The following is a 21,101-nucleotide window of genomic DNA, read 5'->3' as shown; positions in this document are numbered from 1 at the left end:
AAAGGTCAAACTTCATCAGCCCGCCGGGCACCCCGCGGGCAGCGGGGGCGAGGAGCCGGAGGAAAAATGCAGAAGTAGCCGCCGCCTCTTCCAAGTGGTGGGGGAGGCTCAGCAACGCGTGGTCGAGAGCTTCCAGAGCAGTTAACGTCGCCCCTCAACACAGGGCTGCGAGTGGGGTCTGATGGGGGCAGTGCGCGCCAGAGATCTACAAGCAGCCGCCCCCGCAGGCTGAGCGCCCGCCCAACGCCAAGAGGTGAGGACCCCGGGCGCCCGCCGCCCCAGCGCCCGGGAGCTGGAGTAGTGGGGGGGGGCGGCACCCCGCAGGGAGCGTCCCAGCCCCACTCCACGGCGCCCAAGCCGCCGTCCCAGACCCTAAAACCCCTCTTTTTGTCTGAACTCAGTGATCTGCGACCGAGCATACTGCGGCTTAGGGAGGCTTGGGTATAGCAGCGGCCACCAAGCGATCACCGGCGCTAGGTCTCCCAGGCTCCGGGGCTCCGCGGCTTATCCTGCGGGCGCCCCCCGCCCCTCCCAAACACGGACCCCTCCTTCCCCGTCCCCGGCTCTCCGCACCTGAACTTCGGGGAAACCCGCGCAGCCAAACTTTCCGCCGACTTGCAGCGAACTCCGGCCCCGGCCGCGCACCGAACCCCGGGGGAGGAGAGGGAGGTAGGCGGGGAAGGGGAGGGGGCCGGCCTCCGGGGGGGGTCGAGGGAGGGCCGTGGCCCGACACCTACCGGCTCTCCGAGTCGTCCAAGCCGCCACCGCCGCCGTCGCGGCGAGGCCGAGGGGGAGGGGCGGGGCAGGGAGCTGCGCTCCGCTCCGGGCACCGCCGCCGCGGTGCGCTTCGCTCCAGCAGCCAGCAGTGCCCGGGTCCGGAGCCCGAGTCGCGCCGCCGCGGCTGGCCCGAGACGGGGAGGGGGGGGAGCCTGCAGCACCTGCCCCTCCTCCCCCTCCCCGCGGCCCAAATTAAAAAACAACAAAAAGCAACTAATCACCCCCGAGCTGAGCGCGGCTCGCGGGCGGAGGGCTTAGCGTGCGGCGCCCGGACTCAGCAGGCGGCGCGCATGGCTGGGCGCGGGCTGGGCAGGGCTGGGACGCGGGGCCCGGCTTCAGGGGATAAGCCTCTGCCGCTCTTCTTGCTCGGCTCGGGCGCCTGCTCTTGCCGCCGGTGCCGCCTCTGCTGCCGCCGCCTCTACATCCCCACTCAGGCTCAGCCGCCTCTGCCGCCGCCGCCGCGCGCCCGCCCGGGCAGGAGCTATGAACGCTGCCCGGGGGCTGCCGGCAAAACCCGGACCGGACTCGCCGCTCCCTCCTCCCCCCAACCCCCTCCACCTCGGCTCCCCTCCCTCCTCCCGCCGCCTCCCTCCCAGCGCAGCTCGGGCCACTTGGACGCCGCGGGCTCTGAGGCAGGAGCTGCAGCCGCTGCGCCTCGAGCTCCTCGCGCCCTGACGCGGTCCACCCAGGCTCAGCTCCCTCGCGCGCCCTGTCTTCGCCTATTTCCCGCAACTTTACAAAAAAAAAAAAGGACGACCTCCCCGCTTTGGTGAGGCAGTCTGGGTTTAGAGACGCACCTCCGGGGAAATCTGCTATCTTTCTGCCCCCTCTAGAGCGGGGCCAGAAGCTTCGAGGACCGGGAGGGAGAATTTGGCCGCGCCCCCCAGCTCAGGTGCGCGGCGGGCCAGAGATTCCTAGCCGAGGGTCTTGGGAGGTAGACGCGTGTTCCAAGACCCCACCCTTCCAAGAGCGCCTTAATGGATTCAGTGGGCACTAGGGCCTCGGGAGAAAAGGGGCAGAGATTCCCGTTCCCATTTCTCAGATGAGGAAACTGATCCGAGAAAGGATATTTTATCTCTTAGGCAGGCACCAGCCTCAACTCTTGAGTCCCGGGGCTAAAACGACTACGTACATTTGGTGCCCTGAGACCATGGCCTACGCACTCAAAACCCGAAACAATGCTTGGAACAGCAGCGCTCAATAGGTACTGGTTGAAAGACAGAAGGAAAACTCAGCCTTGCCAGAGTAGGCTCCAGTGGGGACAGAGTTGGGCCCGCATATTCCGCTTTCACTCCATCAGTGGCCTTCATATGCCCATCTTGGGCTAATTCTGCTGTTGCAGATGTCTTCACCTCACGTACCCATGGTGCAAGCCCCGGGCTCATATAATCCCAACTGCATATAATCCCAAAGTGGAACTTTTCTCCAATTCTTTGGGATTCGTGGGAGAGGGTTTGTGCAAGGCCGACCTTCCTCTGCGAGGCGAAGAAAACGCAGTCCCCAGACCCAAGCAGGGGAGGGAGAGGGAGAGGGCGGTTGGGGAAGTCAGCCTAGGGTTAAACGTTACAGCCTGAGATCGATTGGGGCCCAGATAACAGGGAGTTAACTGTGGCGATCTGGGCGCCTGCAGCCACAGGCGCGGCCTCGGTGGGAGAAGCGAAACTGTCTCCCACCTCGCTGCTTCCTCTCCTCTGCTCTGCGCAGCCTGGCTGTCTCCGAGGTTGGCGCGAGGGCTATGGAGCATGGATCTCCTGGCAGCAGCAGCTGGTGCCCACCTTCCTTCCACGCCTTCTATATGTGGCCTTGGGGCCTTGACCCAGCCGGGGTGGGGTGAGGGGAGGTGTCAAAGGGCAGAGCTCATCTGGAATGTGTTGCCTCTCTGCCACTCCTGATATCCAAGACCACACGAAGTGACCCCTCCCCAGACATCGTGGACACCTGCTCTCAACCAGTTCCTTCGAATGCTGAGAAGTGATCTCCCTTAACTACTATCCCAAAAAATGGCTCCCCTGGGGAGGCGTTTAGTCTTTCTCCTCCTTGCCAGCAGTCCTTTTAATGCCCCCCTCCAAACAAATATCCCATGTGAGTAAAAGTAAGGTGCTTGCTATGGAAACCGTTTTAAGACGCCCATCACCCCCAGAAGATCACTTCCAAACTGCTTAAAGATAGGTATGCTGGGCCTCAGTGTGAATGTCAGGCACTGTGTTGGGCACTGACCGTGCAAAGAAAAAGGAAGCAAAATCCCAGGTGCAGGATCTCCGAGCATTTAACTCACCTCCATCTACCTTTTCTGGGGAAGCTGAGGCACAGACTGTGAGGGAGGACCTGCTCCCTGGGAGTCAGCAGCAGATCTCAGCGGGTTAGGATCCATGAAGTGAAACTCTATTCCACAGATCTCCTGAAGCCTAAGGTCAGTACAGAGTCAGGTCATGCACACCCCACAAAAAGCTTTATGCTGGGGTCCATGGCGGAGGGTGGGTAGTAATTCCACTTTAGGGAATTGCTATTACCCACTTTTTTTTGAGACTTATGCCCCCACCCCCACCCCCAAATCAGGCGGGAGGCCAAGGAGCCACAGCCTGCGATGGAGGAAGGCCAGGTGGTCCCAGTGGTGATGGCTTCCTCAGGGAAGGGGTGTTGACTTGTCTGGCCCAGTTTAGGGGGTGGATGTTGGAGTTTTCCCTTGCTGGAAATTAACACCTCGGGAGGGAGACCTAGACTGTCACCTATCCAACCCATGTGGGAGCCACAAAGGAAAAGGGCAGAATTGTCCACACAGAAAGTGTTACAGAAACAGAAAATGTCATGTGCAAGCCATCCACAAAGAACTCTCCACCACAGATGCCAATGAGACAAGTGGGGGACATCCAGGAAGGATGGGGTGAGGATCTCTGCCCTTGGGTGAGACTGTCCCCACCACAGCCCCCTTCCCCAAGAAGAAGGGAAGCCTGGTTCACTATTCTCCCACCTCTGCCTACCTCAAAAAGGAGAATTGAAGTCTCACCTTGCTATTAAACTTTTTGCTGAGTTTTTTGAACCAATCGGCCTTCAAGTCAGGAAGAAGCTCCTTCAGTCTCCAGCACCACTGGGGGAGATGGCCCCGGCATCGCCAGCCTTGTCTTCTAGGGAGGGGTGCGTCCGCCCAGGACCCTGGATTGTGCTCTCCTGGATCCTGCTGATAACACCCATGGCTGGTATTTGTGCCCTTACCCTGAGCAGGGCATTGTGCTAAACAGTTAAGGTACATTATCTTATTTAGCCCTTGTAGCAGCCCTTGCAATAATGTCATCCCCATTATTCAGATGAGGAAACTGAAATGAGATTGGCATCAGAGCTGTTCTCAAACCCCTGAGACCATGTGCTATTCTAGGGAGGCTTTCCACAGCCTCCAGTGAGGCTCATCTGCTTCACATCCTGCAGTGGTTCCTCACAGACTACCCTACTCAGCCTGGCTTCCCTAACTGGCGCTCTTCCCTGCCAGGCCCTGCTGACCAATGCCATCTAACACTGGCAATTCCCTCTGACACCCCAAGACTCCTCTCCAGGTTTCCAGAGCTTTGCATGTACCATTCCCTCTGCCAAGATAGGCCTCATCAAGCTCACCTCATGAACTCCTCATGGAAGACCAGGAGCACATATCACCTGGGAACCATCTCAGACTGCCACTTCCAGCCTGAGTTTGGGCCATACCTACAGGGCCACCACTAGCCTTTGTGCAAATCAGAAAAAGGTACCCACTTTTGGCAGATACAGGAAACCATGAAGGAGGTCACAGACTGCCTTTCAGCTTCCTAGCTCCCTTTGCTAGGTGCCTTTTTGCAGTGCATGCACAGGACAGATGTACTCTATGGCCTGACTTTAGGTCCCTCATCTGGCTTTGGGACCCCTCCTATGGCCACAGTGACCACAGTGCACAGAAATAGCTTTTATTTGCTCATCTCACTACTTGTCTCCTCGACACCACCTCCCGCCATGAAAATTCTTTGAAGGTAAGGAGGATTCCCCTACCTGCCTTGGGCCCGAAGCTTGGCCTCCAAAGAGGTACCAGTAATAACAATTGTAGCCAGAATCTTTCTGAGCTCTTGCTTGTCAGGGACCATGCTAATTGCTTTTTGAACATAGGCTTATTAAATCCACAGGCTTGGACACCTGTGCGAGGTTACAAAGTAGCAAAACCAGGATTTCAATCCATGCCTTGTCTGAGGAATTTTCCATGACTGCCATTTATCTGCTAATATCTGTCATTGATTAAACATCCAGTGACTGGAAATGGCCACATGGAGAGGAGTGTGGGACTTAGGGTCTCCAATAAAGATGGCCAATCTGGAACTCGGTCTAAGGTTTACCCTTCTTTGGGCCCCAGTTCTGTCACCTGTATCACAAAGGATGGGAGCAAAGGCATTTGAAACCCTGCCTGCTGGGGCAGGGCACAGGATAGTGTTCAGTGGGGTCATGCTGGACTGTGACCTCAGCCAAAATCCCAGGGCAGGCCTGGGGGTGCAAACACAGGCAGAGGCAGGGAGGAGCCTAACCGCACGAGACTGTGGCCCCAGGCCTTTGGGTCTGGGCCCTCATGCACTGACCACTGGACTTTAGGTCCTCCCCACCCCACCCCCATGACCTTGAAGGAGCAGAGAGCTGTGAAATGAAAATTCAAAAAGCCAGGTCTCTCAAGTAACCCAGGCTTGCCCATTCCTGAGAAGTCAGTTTGGTGGCCGATGCCTGGCCTTGACCTGTATAAACAGAGGGGAAGGGATGAGGACAGAAGGAAGACTCCAGTCCCAGAACAAAATGACTCTGGGGACAGAGGCTGAGAGAGAGCAGGAAGCAAGCCATATTTCCCATTGCCCGGGCACAGCTACATACACACCATAGACAACGAGATACAGCCCTGTTCTCAGTCAGGCACAGAGAACTCAGCCTGTATATGGGATATTGATGAGGAGAGGGACAGTTTGGGGGCTGTCGTGCCCCTGACAATAACCCTTAGCTTCTCTAGACACAATCGTGTTTCAACTCTGTCCTATGGGAGTGGGACTTAGTGCTCCCAGAGGCCAAAGCTGTGGCTCCAGCCTCCCCGCCGCACTTCAGGAAGAGGGAGGGAGAGCATTGCTGAGAGGTGGGGAGGTAACTGAATGGGGCCTTAGGGGAGGCAGAGGGCACAGTGTCCCAATCTGGAGCCCTACACCTGGAGGAGGGGTGCCCTGGGCAGGAGAAGCCAGCCTGCCCTGAAAGTGCCCTGCCCGACCCAAAGCCTGAAGGCTAGGGTGTGGTGGTGTGGGGGAAGCCTGCTGGAGGAGGCAGGGTGGGGCTCAGCCTCCTGTCTACAAATCTGGTCCTGGAGGGCAGTGCAGGGTCAGAAATGGCCCGCACTGAGACTTCCAAAAATGGCCCAGCCTCTTTCTCTTCAGACCTGGGGCCCCAAGACCCCAGCTACCACCCCCTACTCTGCCCTTCCCTTCAGACTCCAAGGAATGGGGTGCTCAGACAGTGCTTGGGGGTGGGCCCAGGATGAACTGCTCTTTGAACTGGTGAGACTGGTTCTGTGTCTAGCCGCCTGGGCAGTCACGGGGTTGCCTGCCAGGCCTCGGAGGAGGGAGGCCTCAAGAAAGGGCCCCTCGTAAATCGTTAACTCCCAGAGCCCAGCCGCCGCTGGGTGCCCTGGGCCCCACCCCCAGTCGTGACTCTGGTCCTGAGAATGCCCATCCCAGCCCAGAAGTCAAAGGTGAGAGGTCAGAGCCAGAGGTCTCAGCACCTGGACAAGTCCTTCCCCCAGCTAGCAACAGGGAGGGGAGCAGGAGGGCTTTCTGTGGGGACGCTGCTTCCTTCGAATCCGGAAGCTTTTCATCCTCGTCTGCCCTCGTCCAGCCTTCTTGCATCCCTGACCTTTGCCTCTCAGGGGAGGCAGGCCTCTGGGTGGGCTTCCTGGGGCAACCCCTGGGCAAGTCCCAATCCCACCAGTCCTTTCTCCTCCTGGAGAGATAATTATGCCATTCCCACTCACTCCACCTCAAAGGCGTCACCAGGACTAGAAGGTGAATGAGATGAGGAAAAGAACTAGATACTGTTCAGAATTGGGACAGGACCCTTTGTAGAGAGGCACTGTGTTAAGTGATCCCTCCACCAGCATGCTAGGTCATCTGTTTAGCAATCTCATTCCCACTTAGCAAATAAGTAAACTGAGGCTCTGAGAGGGGAGTGACTGATTCACCCAGGCTATGGCGGCTGTACAGGAAAGGGCTTGGATTTGGTCCAGTTTTGTGCTATCATGCTGAGCCTTGAATGGGGTTCAGCCCTCTCCTCAAATTCCTAAGCTACAGGTGTGAGGACACACCCTAAAGGCAGAATGGGCTGGACAACCCCTCTCTCCCACGGAAACACTGTCAGGGGCCCCTGAGATGGGGGCAGATGGGGGAGTGTATGTGGGCAGAAGACGGTCATGCCCCCCCTCACCTCTCCGAGCTCCTCCCCGAGGGCAACCCTCCCCCAGGTCACACCCTGATAGGTGCCACCACAGAGGAGACTTGGTTGCTGTCCCCCACCCCGCCCTCAAGAAAAATTCTCCAGACAGACTAATGAGGAGGATTGATGGTGCTACCACCCTTTTCGCTAGGGAGGCATCTCAGAAGCCGAGGAGACGAGAAAAAACAACATCAACTTTTAATCGAGATTGCAGATTCAGAAAAGATTCATAAGTGAAATGATTCCCTAAGGAAATATAAAAAGTTACTTACGGCATTGCTAAATTGGGCATACTTCAATCAGGGGCTGTTGAGAAATCATTAAGATATACAAGACGATGTTTTAGATATATGTGAGCTCCGTCAGGAGGGCTGGCTATTGCTCCAGCTAGAGAGAGGGGATCTGGTCCTGAGCTGGCTGGCCTCCTGTGTCACCCACCTCAATCCGGGGGAAGAAGGAGAAAATGAAGAGAATCCCTACCTGCCAGGCTCCAGAGGCCACTGCCCAGAGACTGCAACTGTGTCCAGGGGCCCAGAGACTACAGCAAGGGAGAGTGCAGCAGTGGGGCTGTGGTTAGATGGAACTGTTTATTGTTGGAAGTAACTTTTTTCCTCTTTCAAATGGCATAATGGGGAATGGTAGGGCTATAACTATCTACTTCCCTTGAAATACTAAAGAGGGGACACCCCCTTCATATCCCGATCCCTTTCCCTGTTCCTTGAGTTGGCCTGAGGAAGTGGGCACCCTACTTGGAGACAGAATTACCAGAATACACTCTTAGACCTATGCCTGAGATCTTTGCTGGAGGGGTGAGGGATGGGGGAGATCACTCTGTTTGGTCACTCCCTCCAGGGAACACTAGGGGAGTGAACCATCCTAGGGAATGTTCTAGGATGATCACTAGCTTTTGAGGACATCTTCCCCTCCCCACTGCAGCCATTTTCTCAGGTGGAAGGCTTACCTGAGGCTCCACCTTCCGCTCTTGCTGCAGCCTGGGAGGGGTTTTTTTTCCTCAGGCCTAGGGACTTTCAGAGTGAGTCTGGGACATCAGTGAAACATGGGAGTGACAGGGTCACAATGCATACTGATCTTTCCGTCTGTGCACTCCTGGGGCTCAGGAGAGGGATAAGGCCTTACCCATCTCCATGCTGTCCAGGGCCTGGTTCCACTTGGTGCTAAATGTTTAGGGAAGGCATCGGGATGTGGCTGGACCAAGTCTGTTCCATGTCGGGGGGTAGGGCACAGGAAAAAGAGAGATGGACCAGGGCCTGCTGTGGGGGATCTAGTGGCCACACCTGGACTCCTTTCTTTAGATCCATCTGCCTGGGTGAGCCCCCTCCTCCATCGCCAAATCATCCGGGAAGGCAAGAAACCCGAGCCGGATGGTGGTGGCCACGCTGCCTTGCGGGTGACCCGAACCCGATCCCAGGCAGGTCCTAGCCAGGCCAAGGCGCTATTTTAAACCCCAGCCCCAAGCTGCCGCCTTAGCCCGCCAGGCCATCTCTGATTACAAAGCCACTGCCCACCTCCCAGTCACTTCTTCCTCCCTGCCCTGGGACCCCCTAGGCTGGTGCTGGGTTCAGTGTGTCTTGGGGCAGTCTGTCAACTGGCACCAATGCTCCTCTCCATCCCCCAGCCCTGTCCACTGAGGCACCCTCATTCCTCCCCACACACAGGGATTCATCGAGCTGTATTCTGACTGAGATTTCTCCCATGGATGAGTTATCTTCCCCAGGAATGAGGGCACACCCTGGCCAGAAAGCCTGCAATGCTGGGCCCAGTTTCTGCTGGGGTCAGAGCTTGCAGGCCATTATAGGGCTGATGCTATAGGAAGAAAAGAAGTAGGTTAGACAGATATAGGAACTTCCCGGCAGTGAGACTGTGCACAAGAGTGCTTTCCCTCCTGTCTTCCTGGGCAGGAAGAGGAAGAAAATGTCTCCAGAGGGAGCCCCCTCCCCAACCCCCTGGTTTAAAGGCTGTGAGTTAGGGGACTCTGTACCATTTAGCCAACCCATAGTGCCTTCCTCCCTCCCACTTTCCTGGAGGGGGCAGTTGCTCAGTGCTCAGGTGGCCCAGCTATCAGCTGGTTGGGCCGGCAGGACCTGTGTCCATAATCCTTTCTCTTACTCGGCAGTAGCAGTAGCCCCCACTAGCTCTCCAGCCCCAACACCAGCCCAAAACCGACCTAGAGGGAGGCAGCAGAGACACTGCCAGGGTGCCACGGGAAGGGAGAAGGCTGGTCATCTGTGCTGGCTACCCCTATCTCAAGCTGACTAGATAGAAGGATACCTAGGCAGCCCAAGTGCCCACTGACCGTGTCTGCTCCCCCGCCCCCATGACTCGTAGCCTCAGCAGTGAGGTGTTGGCACCAGGCCTGGCGCAGCTGAGCAGTGACGCCAACAGCCCTGCCATCTCAGGCAAGCATGGTTTGCTCCAACCTGGCAGTTGGGACCATGATGGGGGTGGGGCATCTCCCACCCTTCTGGGCCCGAGACAGCAGGGGACAAGGCTGTTTTGGAAGGCCTCTCTACCCTACTATGGCAGATCTTTGGCATCCCCATGGGAGTCCTCGCCACTTCCTCCAGGGGACTGGTCCTGAGGTTAGACCAGTGGTTCTAAACTAGAGAACCTCCCAGGGGATATTTGGCAATGTCTGGAGACATTTTTGGTTGTCACTACCATTACTGACATCCTACAGTGCAAAAGATAAAAGAATTAAATGGCCCAAAATGTCAATAGTGTGAAGTTGAGAAATCCCAGGTTAAACCCTGGAAGGAATTCCCTGACTGATCTGGGAGTATGGAAGGTAGCAGGAGGCATTCTCCATCCCCCACCACACATGCAGGGGCCAGGGCTCCTCATCTCCCGCCTCCACAGGCAGAGAAGGCCCTTCTGCCATTCTGACTTCCAAGGCCCTTTGTGGCCCTAGGAATGTGGTAAGCTGCCTGCCTGCACCCCCTACCCACACACCAGCCTCTGGGCTTATTAGAAAAGGTGTCCACGATGGAGGGCCTGGCAAAGCTCTTCACCTGAGCATGGAGAGGGGCTCACAAGTCCCACCTCCAGGCAAACTCTACAGAGCCCTCCCCACATGGGGATTTTAGGACTATGGAAAAGGGTAGGGGCTGTCCAGCCCCTCCAGGGGGCTGGTTGGAAGCTCTGGCCTCCTCCTCCTCCTCCTCCTAATCTCCCCACCCCCTTTCATTTCTATTTAGGAGGCAGCCATGGTGGCTCGGCTCCTGTCTCCGGTTTCCTAGGGAGCTCTGCTGAAGCAGCCCAGCCTCCGTGGGTCCATCTGTCAGGGAGGCTGTTCCGCCCCATCGATTGCTGTTCCCAGGGGGCTGTGCTGCTCGAGGGACCCAATGTGGCCGCCAGATAGGAGGGAACCACATGGATTAGAGACGGAGGAGGGGTCAGCTTGGCAGTAGGCAAAGCCAAGAGGGACTGACAGTGCAGCAAGAAGGCATAAAGCTAGACAGGCATGAGAAATGCAGAGGGCCAGGGGCAGTGAGGCAGGAGGCTGGCTGGAATGACCTCTGAAGCTGGCTTGCACCCTCAGGATTCAGTTTTGCATTTAGACACACCAAGTTCCCACTTGCAGAGACAACAACAGTAATATTAGCAGCTGATATTTATTGAGCAGGAACAGTGTGCCCAGCACTGGGCTGGGCTTTGCACACCTCTACTTTCACTAGAGGACCACACCCACTCAAAGCAGGTGCTGTTATTCTCTAGCAAGAGAGAAAGGGGCTCAGAGAGGCTCTAGCACTTGCGGGTAGCCACACCGAAGAGCTGGAGCTAGACTTGGAAGCAGGTCAGCCTGGCCCATGGCTGTGCCCCAGCCCCAGACGGGCAGAGCCAGGCCCTAGGGGGAGGAGGCAGTCTTGCCAGGCCTGAGGCCCAGCCTGTCCTCCCCGCGGAGCCGCCTCCTCCCCTGGGCTGCGTGACATCTGCCCCGCTTCCCGGCCCCAGACAGCTGCCCAGAGCCACGTCAGCACTTCCAACCGGCGAGTCTGGAAACTGGCTCAGGCCCCTGAGCGAGAAGGGGACTAGGGGGCTGCGGGTCCTCCGACGGGATGGCTTTCAGAGGGTGACCCACTCAGCTGAGCAGGGAATGGGTCGGCATGACCTTGGGCCGAGTTTCTATGAACCTCAGTTTCCCGTTCTCGGGTGTGTGTGTGGCTTTGGGAAGTGCTTAGAAAGACAGTAGCATCCTGGGTGAAGGAGGCACAAATAATCCCACACAGCAACAGTTCCAGGACACCCGGGGCAGCCTGCGGACTCTCCCCGACGCCCCCACAACCCGTCCACTCGGGGCCAAGTGGTTATTAGGTGGGGCTCAGGAGGGTGAGGGTGGGGGGCGAGGTGGTGTCTGTGCCGGGGGCCCAGTCCCAGCACACCGGCCGGCTGGGGCCAGAGATAACCGGCGCCTCCCGGAAAATCATTAGCATCTGTTTGGGCCGCGGCAAAGTTGGCCTGCTGGCGCCTCCGCCCGCCGGAAACAGCCCCGCGCCCCCACCAGGGCAAGCGCAGGGCGCACCCGACACAGCGTCCCTCCCCATACCCGGTCCAGCTTAAACTCCTGTGGTGACAACATCCACCAGCGCTGGGAAGGGGGCCTGGGTGCAGAGACCTAGGGCGGGCAGGCCGGCAGACGGGGGTCGGGCCACGCCATCGGGGGCTTCCTCGCGCGGTGTGGGCGGTCTGGCCCGGGCTCCGGGCGATCCAGGCCGGCTCTTCGAGGCGCCCGCGCTGGCGGCAGCCCAGGGAGTGTGTGGAAATGACACCGCCAGGGCGGCGGAGATCCCCCCTCCTGACATTGGCTGGAAAGTGGAGCAGCTCGTCAGGGACAATCAATGGCGATCGATCGCCGCGCGGCGCGGGCGGACGGTGCGGGGGAGGGGCGGCGGGGCCGACAGGGGAGGGGGCACCCGCGGCCGAGGTCAAACAACACACTGACCCGCAAAGGGGCACAGCGGCTGGGGGGGGGGGTGTCACACGGACACACAATTTGTAAAAGGAAGCACCACCCCACCATAGGCCACCCACACCACAAAGGAGGCACGCTCACCACACGGAGTGACACCACAACAGTCTCTGACACAAGTCAGAAGAGGACACAACAGGGTCAGACACACCTAATGATACCACATACAGTCACACTATTCACAACCAGTTCACCTTACCACAACAGATATCCCTACACTAGACACCCAAAATATCACCGGGACACAAAATGAGTCATACACTAGCTGGTCTCAACCACAGAGCAGTAGGGAGTTACATACTTTGGGTGCACAAGTCACACAACAAAGCAAAAAAGTCATATAGTCATATCATCCATCACCACCACCTCAAAGAACATTGTCAAATTAGGCATCTACGCTGTACAACAAAATGGTGCCCATACTGGCAAAAGGATGGGACCAGGAGCCCAAGTATAGAATATGACAGGGGCAAATGCTGCCATAAGTTGCACCCCAGTAACTAAGAGAGGGATAAACCTGTTTTGCATCCCACAACGTGAATATGATTATACCCCACCCAACACGGCAAAATAAACAAACACCAGGCAAACCAGCATGAACTTGCAGGGTTCTGACAGGACTAAATGAGCCACTGTAGGTGAGGAGCTTAGCACAGCACCAGGCACATGGTTTAAGCACTGGACACACAGGTGGTCTTGGTCATTGCTAATGGTTCTATACTACTAAGTCATATGTATATAATAATGACTGTAACTACTTGGCCTGATTCTCTCCATGTTAGTCCAGTCCCTTCCAGGAACCTGATTCACCCCAGCAGCAAAACTATTTGTGCCATCACATACACCTGGGAAACACAACTCGAGTGTTACAAACACAATTCACGGTGCTGCACTCACCCACAGAGAGGCCACATTCTCACTTCCCCCAGTATACAACCACACCCACCCCAGAATCCCCTCCACAGGGGGAGCAGGCTGTGCTCATGCAGCTGAAAGCTCTGGCTCAGAGACCTTGGTGGGGAAACCACCCCTAATCTCTCACCAGGTGCAACCCAACTAGTGTGCACTGCTACTGGCCCCATTTCCTGCCACTCTCAGAAAGCTGTAGAACACAAAGCACTTCCCTCCCAAAGGTCACCCACCTAGTTACAAAGGGACCCAGAGCCTCCCAAATAAACTCCTTAAGGACTATCCCTTGTCAGTCCCCCTCTCCATTCCTCCATTTCCCCCTAGAGAAGCTGAAGCATCAGTTTCAGTCCCCAGAAAGGCTCTCCCCATTCCAAATCCAAAGCAGGAAACAGGGCCGGCCCCAGAGCTCAGCAATCTCCCCACTCCCATTCCCAGTGGTGCATGTGTGTGGGAACAGGGCCAAGATTCATCAGTCCTTCAGCACACCCTTAAAGGCCACTCCTGTGGTTCCGGTGCAAGGCCAGCTGGGCTGTAGCCTTCACTTCCTCAGTTCAGGCCTGGGCCCACCAAAGGGCTTCCAGGAAATCTCTTGTAGCCAAGGAGCTCCCCCTAAAGGTCCTGTCTAGAATGACTCCCCGCATTCCCTAGTTTTGCCTGGCTGTGTGACCTTTGTTAATTCCCCAACCTCTCTGTGCCCAGATCTCAAGTCCTGCCCACAGATCCGAGACACCCTTCAACCCCCTCACAGAGGCTCTCTTGACTAGGGAGAGAGGTGTGGGCCTGTGACCTAGAATGTGGAGAGGACAGATGCTGGCTGTAGGTGCCACAATCACCCAGTCATTTATCCCTCTCCCTTCCCCTTCAAACAGTGCTGGGAAACAGCTGGGGGAGATCTGGCCTCCTTCCACAGCATACCCCCTCCTCCGTGGCTGGAGGCAAATCCTCCCCCAACCCCAGGCTTTTATTCACCAGGCAGGACAACTGGATTCCCTTTTGTCCCCCAAGGTAAGGGGAAGGACAGACAGACACTGGGCAAGGACACACAGGCTGGCTAGCCATGGCCATTATTCTGCCTGCTCACCCTGTTTGTGGGCACACTCTTGCAGGCCTTAACAAGTGGGCATGTGAGCCATAGGCTGCAAAAGGGCCCAGCCAGTCTGCCCCAGGTCCCTTGGTTGTCCCAGCAGCTAGCCCAGCTCAAAGGAGGGCAAACCTCTTGCTTGTACAGGAATCCAAGAAAGATGTCTCACTGTCCAGACCTACCTCCCTGAACCATAAGTATCCACAGTCACAACCCTTTAATTTGATAAGGCCATTTTCCACCAAGCATTGCCTGTGGGTCAGGCTGGTGACCAAGTGCGCGTTTTCTAGATGAGAAAATCAAAGCAAAAGACAGATAAGTTTATTGTCCAACTGAAAACCCATGGTCTTGTGATTCAAACCCAGATCTGATCCTGTTCTTCAAAAGCTACAGAGCCTTCGTGTTTATGCATCACACCCTGATGCATAAACACTGAGTGTACATGCTCACAATTCTCTCTCTCAAGCTCCTGAACACATGTGCAGTCCCCTTCCGCACACACACATACAGGCTGGCCTAAGCTCTCCCATGCCTGGGGCCTGTCAGCCACATTCTCCATGGCTCCCTCCTCCTAACAGGGACAGGGGCAGGCAGGGAATCTAAATTCCCAGGTTTCCGCCCTGACCCTGACCCCCCTCCTTTCCCACTCAGAGAACACATTCCTCCTGCTACAGCCAGATAACCAGCACCAGAGGGAGGCCTGGGGGAGAATAAGCAATTCTGGGGGCCAACTGCCTAAGCTCCAGTTATTTGCCTGGGTTTCACATAATAGGAAGTCAGCAGCTTTCCCTGCAGGTAGCTACCACCCTCTAGCAAGGCTAGACCCAAGGCTTCCCTCCTTATTCCAGAAACTTTCTTAGTTGAGATTCCTTTGGATCCAGCAAAATCCCTCACATGATTAGGCACTACAGCAGGACTCGTGGAGCTCTCAATACACCCTTCTCTTTAGAGTCTATCAATAGGCAAAAGCTTGTGTTCTAGACACCAACGGCACCCAGGCAGCTTTCCCCATCTAGGGGCAGTGGTAGCTAATTCTCACAGCCCTGCCTGGGGCTCCCAAATAAACTCCTTGACCTGGGAATTTAGATTCCCTGCCTGCCCCTGTCCCTGTTAGAAGGAAGGAGCCATGGAGAATGTGGCTGACAGGCCCCAGGCATGGGGGGCTCAGCCACTTGGTGGGCTCAGCAAATCTGGAGACATTTGCATACCCAGATGGCCAAGCCTTGAATTTCAAAGATTTCCCCATGAAGAGGCAGCTGGCTTCCGGGTGGTGGCCCTGGATGCTCACACCTGTTGGGCTGGAAGACTGAGGAGACCAGGGCCCCAAAATACAAGATAGATTGAAACAGACGGGAACGTTTCCCAGGCCCTACCACTAGCCCCCAACTCTGCTCCTTCTGTCCCCAGGCCTCCATCTTCTAAGGAGCCATGTGCTGGTTGCCCAGGGTAGGTGGGCAGGCAAGTGATAATGGACTGCTGCCTCTGTGACCTGCTAGAAATATGGGATCTCCTTGTTCACATGCAGCAATAGACAGATCTTTTCCTCCATGTAACCTGGAGCTAGGTGGGCAGAGGTCCTAACCTGGAGCCTGGTTCACCTATTCACACACAGAGATATGGCTGCCATAGCAGCAGGGAGGGCAGAGGGGAGCTGGCAGCTTGACACTTCTGGTAGGCTTTGGGCTGAAATACAAGTCACTAACCTTTTCCTTCACTGTAAGGCTGAGAACCTGACTGAACTTGGCACTGGCCCATCTGATTCTGGATACACCACGAACAAAGCTTAAGTCCAAAAGAATCTCCCCACTCCAACAAAAGCCCCTCTCAAGTTCTGCCCGTGCAAATTCACTGACCACATGCCTCACGGTTGTCACAGCTATGGGTCACCACTGCCCTCTGCTGGCCACTCAAGGCACTAGCATCCACTCAGACACCCAAGCCATCATCTCCCGCCCCACATAAGCAAACACACTTCAGTCATCACCTCCATCTGTGGGCACTGAAATGCAACTCCATTCAGCTGTCCTCTGAGCCGGGACCACCTCACGGACACAATGTATTAAGGAAGAAATCACAAAGGAATTCTGCTCCCTCCAATATACATCTGAAACTTCAAAAGGAAGTCCCCCTGCCCTTTTTGTCAGTTTCGCTCTTGTTGCCCAGGCTGGATGCAATGGCACGATCTCGGATCTCGGCTCACTGCAACCTCCACATCCCCGGTTCAAGAGATTCTCCTGCCTCAGCCTCCCAAGTATCTGGGATTACAGGCATGCACCACCACGCCTGGCTAATTTTGTATTTTTAGTACAGATGGGGTTTCTCCATGTTGCTCAAGCTGGTCTTGAACTCCTGACCTCAGGTGATCCATCTGCCTCGGCCTCCCAAAGTGCTGGGATTACAGGTGTGAGCCACCACGCCTGGCTGGAAGTGCCTTTTTATGAAGCTTGGAGGTTGAATCCAGGAAACAGTACCTGCCCTATAACTTGTTATGCACCAGAGCCTCCCCAACTTCCCTTGTTTTCTCCAAAGGAGGACTAAGCTGAGGTCACCTGGAACCATCCTTTCAAAAAGCTCACCTTCTCTGGCAAGTTTGGGAAAGCCTTGGTTTCCCTTGTTCGAACCTTCTGTCACTCTGCAGCAGGTGACTGAAAGTCTCGGGTGCCCTCTCAAACAAGGCCAGCTCCCCTCGACTCTTTGTGCAACACATGACAGGTAGCCACACCTTCCAAGATGGCAGTGATGCTGGCTAGGAGGAGAAACTACCCACAATGACCAAATCAGTATTGCCCCTTAATCAGATGGGAAAAGCTCCAGACAACTGTCACCACGTAGGTAGCTTAGCATTTGCCAACTACCTCAAACATGGAACATTTCTCTTACCCAAGATGGTGCTGGCTCTGCATCCCAAATGTCAGATTGTATTTGTGGGTTGTTTCTAGAAACCTCCAAGTCAGAGGGCCCAGGAGCTTTGGAGCTTCTAAAGCAATCTCATTTTCTATGGAGAACTTTAAACCCAAGGAAAGCTGGCAATTTGAAGACTAGGTTTTAAGTCAAAAAACCAAACCCTCCCCACTCACATTTTCTAGAGGCTCTTAAGTTTAGGGAAGGGCGACATCTTTTTAAGATTTAAGATTTTTAAGTACCAAAAAGGAAGTTTAAACAGAATTGAGAACAAGTGGCTCAGGTCAGGGAGAGGTGTGCCTGGGAAAATGGCAGTTGTTACTCCTTGCATCCTTAGAAGTTGGGAAAGGAACATGGTACATTCACCAAGGCTGCTGCTGCTCTTTCCTGTACAGCAGTCACAGGAGGCCTGGGCTGGACACTCAATGGCCTCTTCTTGGCTTTTCCAAATGGGATCAACCATTTGCTTTCAGAGTACAATGTTGGGCAATCAGGCTCCTCAGCTCTGGAAAAAACCATTCTACCAATAACAACTTACACAGGACGTTAAGAACACACACACACACAAACCACCACTCAATCAAGGAAAACTATTAAGCTGCTGTCTTGGCACTAAGGTATTCATATAGTTTTACATCTGCTAAGAGGCAGATTACACTGTGTCTCTGATCAGATAAAGATCCACAAATAATTTAATTTAATGAAAAGTGACTGCTCATCACAAAAATGTCTGCCTTTGCCTTACCCAGACCAGGAGTAGACATAGAAAGAGCAAAGCTGGTTGGTGACTGTATTACACATTCAGCCAGAGGACAAAGGCCTTAAAGGCTTACTTAGTCCTAACCATTGAGCTTTTCTCCTTACATTGACTAAGGTAAAATATGCCAACAATGAAGGAATTGCTTCATGAATAGTAACCTTGACAAATGTGATCCCATCTCATTTCCCTATTTCTAAGCCCATCTGAGAAACTGGTCTGGAAATATTGAGGGGCCTGAATATCAACCACTTATACCAGTCCTGACTAAAAAAGGTTATAGTGCCAGGGAAACACTTAAAGAAGGCTTTTGTGGGGTGGAGAAAGCCAGTTTTCATCTAAGTGCATGCACAATATAAAAGAAAATAGGCTGGGCGAGGTGGCTCATGCCTGTAATCCCAGCACTTTGGGAGGCTGAGGTGGGCGGACTGCTTGAGCTCAGGAGTGTGAGGCTGCAGTGAGCCATGTTTGCACCACTGCATTCTAGCCTGGGCAAAAAAGTGAGACCCTGTCTCAAAAAAAAAAAAAGGAAAGAGAGAAAGAAAAAGAGAAAGAGAAGGAAGGAAAGTAAAGAAAAAAAGGAAAGTGGGGAAGGAGGGAGGGAGGGAGGCAGACAGGCAGGCAGGCAAAGGGCGGGGGAAGGGAGGGAAAGGAAGAGAAAGAAAGGGAAAGGAAAGGAAGAAAAGGAAAATAGAAGGGACTAGCTCCAGGAGTGCCCCAAAGGAAGTCTATTTCCTCTTGCTGGATGTATAGTGCAAACAGTTTGCTACCTTCAGTTATTTTCATATTAAAAATCTGCTTTCTTGGCTGGGTGTGGTGGCTCATGCCTGTAATCCCAGCACTTTGGGAGGCCAAGGTGGGCAGATCACCTGAGGTCAAGAGTTCAAGACCAGCCTGAACAACATGGTGAAACCGTCTCTACTAAAAATACAAAAATTAGCCAGGTGTGGGTGGCATGCGCCTATAATCTCAGCTACTCAGGAGGCTGAGGCAGGAAAATCACTTAAACTTGGGAGGTGGAGGTTGCAGTAAGCCAAGATCGCACCACTACACTCCAACCTGGGCGACAGTGAGACTCTGTCTCCAAACAACAACAACAACGAAAAACAAACCTGCTTTCTCCTGCCTAACATCAATCACCAAAATAACCCATCACTTGAAATAGTGTTTCATAAAGGGAAAATGAGGAAATCAAAAGGAGATGGATTCCTAACACTAGTTACAGTTTTCTGTAGGAGTAATAAAAATGCTTACTCCTGATTTGGAAGGAAGGAAAAGAAAGAAAGATGTGTTTATAATCCTGAAGACCTAGGAATGAGAAGAGAGTTTTTTTTTTTTTTTTTTTTTTTTTTTTTAAGACTGAGTTTCGCTCTTGTTGCCCAGGCTGGAGTGCAATAGCGCGATCTTGGCTCACCACAACCTCCGCGTCCCGGATTCAAGCGATTCTCCTGCCTCGGCCTCCTGAGTAGCTGGGATTACAGACGTGCCCCCATGCCTGGCTAATTTTGTGTTTTTCGTAGAAACGAGGTTTCTCCATGTTGGTCAGGCTGGTCTTGAACTCCTGACCTCAGGTGATCCGCCCGCCTTGGCCTCCCAAAATGCTGGGATTACAGGCATGAGCCACAGGGCCCAGCTGAGAGTTCTCCTCTTCAAAACTTACCCCGGGTAGTTAAGGGGTGCCATACAGCACACAGAGACAAAGCCAGAGTTTCACCTTAATTACAGACAAGGGACAGTTTATAGGCATTCCAGCCATAATTTAGAAATAATCCACTTCTCCTGACAAGCTACCCAGGTCTCAAAATAACTTGTTGAAACAAAGAGGAATGATTCAGAAAGCAGAGTATTTCAGCAGTTGAAAATGGAAAAAGAATGCCTCTATTGCTAGGTTAGTGTAGAGAAAGGGTCTCTCTGACAACTACCTTTTCCTTCTCTTCACCGACCTTCCTAACTTCTCTCTCCCCACCCCTACCGCCCTCCTTCCAAGTCTCTGTACTAGTCAAAGTGCATAAACTCGCAGGACAATGCTACCTTTGACTACTGATTCGCCAATAGCAAAGCATGTAAATATCTGAAGTGACTTCGTTTTACCAAAAGACACTGCCCCAGCTTTAACTTGACAAAGTACTTTAGACTATTAAGAAGCAAACAAAAGGAAACCATACACTTGACGTTCTCCTATAACTTTTCCAAGATAATCAAGGTTGCTACAGACTGGATTTTACACACAACAAAGTCATAGAAACTTCTGTGAAGAGCAATGTGGTCCAGATGAAAACCACCCTGAGGGACTTTTTTTTTTTTTTTTTTTTTTGGTGAGTGGGAAAGGTGGCTTCCCTCACTGGGCTTTCATTCTGGCCAGGCACATATACACAGATTGGACCAAAGAAGTTTCATACTCAAATGGGCAAGACCAAACCCCATTCAAGGGCCTAATGTTGTTTGTGACCATCCAAACCCCTTCATTTGGCACCTGCACACCTGGAGGATGGCTTTTATTTGGCACTTAAAAATACTTAAGAACACTCTTGTGAAAATATCCATATTATGATCTAATAAATGGTAATAAGCTGGCTGCTCTCTAAGATGACAGGCAAATACAGAATGAGCTTTCAGGATCTGTGCAACTGACCCACGGTCAACAGTATATAGTTAATAGCAAGCCAATAATTGATGGAAGGCTGGGTATGGTGGCTCATGTCTGTAGTCCCAGCACTTTGGGAGGTTGAGACAAGAGGATCACTTGAGCCCAGGAGTTCAGGACCAGCTTGGGCAACATAGTGAGACTCCTGTCTCTAAAAAAAATTTAAAAATTAGCCAGGTGTGGTGGCATGTGCCATAAGTCCCAGCAACTTGGGAGGTTGAGACAGGGGGATTGTTTGAGCCTAGAAGGTTGAGGCTGCAGTGAGCTGTGCTGTCATGACTCTGACTGCACTCCAGCTTAGGCAACAGAATGAGACCCTGTCCCTCTCTTAAAAAAAAAAAAAAAAAAAAGATGAATTCCAACTTGCCCATAATACTGAGAATACAGGGTGATTTTAGGCTTAAGCTAAATTCTAACTCCTTTCCCCACAACTGTTAACAGTTAAGCCTTTTCTGCAAAGTCAAGGATGCTAATAAGAGATGCTTGAAATGCTTATAAGAGAACTGTAAGAGGTTTTGTTTTTATCACACGAGTTCCAAGGTGGAGGAGCAGTGACAGTGAGAGATAAGACAAGGTGAACAAG

General features: G+C 53.8%; 1 protein-coding gene and 1 long non-coding RNA gene across 6 annotated transcripts in view; one reads left to right on the top strand and one right to left on the bottom strand.

Annotated features, from left to right (window-relative positions):
* The window catches only part of CXXC5 (CXXC finger protein 5), a 38,050-nt gene extending 34,106 nt beyond the window's left edge, over positions 1–3,944 (bottom strand). Inside the window, exon 1 of one of the 5 annotated variants that reach the window (XR_010139891.1) lies at positions 574–677. The gene's annotated coding sequence lies outside the window, so the exon portion shown is untranslated. 5 annotated transcript variants of the gene reach the window in all.
* Positions 3,945–4,011: 67 nt separating this feature from the next.
* LOC134761467 (uncharacterized) lies at positions 4,012–6,147 on the top strand. The gene is made up of 2 exons (XR_010140107.1): positions 4,012–4,507; positions 4,640–6,147. It is a non-coding gene; the product is annotated as an uncharacterized LOC134761467 (long non-coding RNA).
* The last annotated feature ends 14,954 nt before the right edge of the window (positions 6,148–21,101 follow it).

The sequence above is a fragment of the Pongo abelii genome, chromosome 4 (genome assembly GCF_028885655.2).
Source record: "Pongo abelii isolate AG06213 chromosome 4, NHGRI_mPonAbe1-v2.0_pri, whole genome shotgun sequence".
Taxonomy (NCBI): Eukaryota; Metazoa; Chordata; class Mammalia; order Primates; family Hominidae; genus Pongo; species Pongo abelii.
Note: the sequence above shows the minus strand (reverse complement) of the source record. Positions and strands in the feature narration are given on the sequence as shown.